This window comes from Entelurus aequoreus, linkage group LG11 (assembly GCF_033978785.1).
Source record: "Entelurus aequoreus isolate RoL-2023_Sb linkage group LG11, RoL_Eaeq_v1.1, whole genome shotgun sequence".
NCBI classification, from domain to species: domain Eukaryota; kingdom Metazoa; phylum Chordata; class Actinopteri; order Syngnathiformes; family Syngnathidae; genus Entelurus; species Entelurus aequoreus.
In genome coordinates, this window is record NC_084741.1 from 10,855,615 (window position 1) to 10,858,114 (window position 2,500).

The 2,500-nt window shown below is 27.2% G+C and overlaps 1 protein-coding gene across 2 annotated transcripts in view; it reads left to right on the plus strand.

Moving 5' to 3' along the window:
• Window positions 1–2,500, plus strand: part of zbtb7b (zinc finger and BTB domain containing 7B) — a 65,970-nt gene that overhangs the window by 30,950 nt on the left and 32,520 nt on the right. The gene's annotated exons all lie outside the window — the stretch shown is intronic.

Genomic DNA, 2,500 nt, shown 5'->3' on the forward strand with positions numbered 1-2,500 from the left:
ACTTCTTCCTCTACCTTCTCTCTTCACCTTTTTTTTCGTTACCCACCTCCTCCTCTTCTTCCCCCTCCTCCTCTTCCTCCTCCTCTTCTTCCTCTTCTACCTCCTCCTCTTCTTCCTCCTCTGCCTCCTCCCCTTCCCTCTCCTCCTCTTCTTCTTCCTCTACCTCCTCCTCTTCTTCCAACACCTCCTCTTCTTTTTTAGCCTCCTCCTCTTCTACCCCCCCCCCCCCCCCCCGCCCTCCTCCACACACCAACAAGTCAAAGAGGAGAAAGAAGTCATGCGTGGAGGAGAAACGGTACGAGCTTCTTCTTCATCATCTTACTTTCTGCTTAGCTGTGTGTGTGTGTGTGCGTGTGCGTGTGTGTGTGTGTGTGTGTGTGTGTGTGTGTGTGTGTGTGTGTGCGCGTGTGTGTGTGTGTGTGTGTGTGTGTGTTCTAGCTGCTTGATGAAGTCATGTGTTAGAATTCAGTTGAGAGTGAAAGCTCGTTTTTGTGAGTTCAGTTTGAAAAACATTGAGCTTTATTTCTGTTTTTATCTTTTCAGTGTAAAGAAGTGTGTATAAAAAACATTGTATAAAACTTCAGTGTAAAAAAAAATACATTTTTAAAATATTAAAATTTTGTGTAAATAACATTGTATAAAAATTCAGTGAGAAAAAACTGTGTATAAAAACAGTGTAAAAAACATTATATAAAAAAGTGTAAAAACATTGTACAATAATTCAGTTTAAAAATACTTGTATAAATATTCAGTGTCAAAAACAATATATAAAAATGCTGTGTAAAAATACTTGCTTAACAATTCTGTGTAAAAAAAAAAAACAGTGTAAAAAACCTTGTTTAATAATTCAGTGTACAAAACATTGTTTAATAATTCAGTGTAAAAAACAGTGTAAAAATATTTGTATAATAATTCAGTTAAAAAAACAGTGTACACATACTTGTATAAAACAGTGTAAAAAAAAGTGTATACAAAATCAGTGTAAAGAATACTTCTATGAAAATATTTGTGTAAAAAAACATTGTATAATAATTTAGTGTTAAAAACATAGTATAATAATTCAGTGTAAAAAAGTGTATAATAATTCAGTGTAAAAAAACATAGTATAATAATTCAGTGTAAAAAAACAGTGTATAATAATTTAGTGTAAAAAAAAACAGTGTAAAAACATAGTGTAATAATTCAGTGTAAAAAACATAGTATAATAATTCAGTGTAAAAAAAAGTGTATAATAATTCAGTGTAAAAAAAATAGTATAATAATTTAGTGTTAAAAACATAGTATAATAATCCAGTGTAAAAAAAAGTGTATAATAATTCAGTGTAAAAAAACATAGTATAATAATTCAGTGTAAAAAAAAGTGTATAATAATTCAGTGTAAAAAACATAGTATAATAATTCAGTGTAAAAAAACAGTGTATAATAACTCAGTGTAAAAAGCATAGTATAATAATTCAGTGTAAAAAAACATAGTATAATAATTCAGTGTAAAAAAACATAGTATAATAATTCTGTGTAAAATAACAGTGTATAATAATTTAGTTAAAAAAAACAGTGTAAAAACATAGTGTAATAATTCAGTGTAAAAAACATAGTATAATAATTCAGTGTAAAAAAAGTGTATAATAATTCAGTGTAAAAAAAAGTGTATAATAATTCAGTGTAAAAAACATAGTATAATAATTCAGTGTAAAGAAAAGGGTATAATAATTCACTGTAAAAAACATAGTATAATAATTCAGTGTAAAAAAAGTGTATAATAATTCAGTGTAAAAAACATAGTATAATAATTCAGTGTAAAAAAAAGTGTATAATAATTCAGTGTAAAAAAACATAGTATAATAATTCAGTGTAAAAAAAGTGTATAATAATTCAGTGTAAAAAAAACTGTGTATAATAATTCAGGGTAAAAAAACTGTAAAAACATAGTATAATAATTCAGTGTAAAAAAAAGTGTATAATAATTCAGTGTAAAAAAAAGTGTATAATAATTCAGTGTAAAAAACATTGTATAATAATTCAGTGTAAAAAAACATAGTATAATAATTCAGTGTAAAAAAAGTGCATAATAATACAGTGTAAAAAAACAAAGTATAATAATTCAGTGTAAAAAAACAAAGTATAATAATTCAGTGTAAAAAAAAGTGTATAATAATATAGTGTAAAAAAACATAGTATACTAATTCAGTGTAAAAAAAACAGTGTAAAAAAACATAGTATAATAATTCAGTGTAAAAAAAAAGTGTCTAAAACCAGAATATAAGAATTGCGTCCAGGTCGTGCAGGAATGTGAGGTGACTCCTGATTGTTTCACTCTTACTTTACAACAATTCTTACTGCTCTGACACTGCATTTTATAAACACTGCATTTTATAAACACTGCATGCATTTTATAAACACTGCATTTTATAAACACTGCATTTTATAAACACTGCATGCATTTTATAAACACTGCATTTGATAAACACTGCATTTTATAAACACTGCATTTTATAAACAC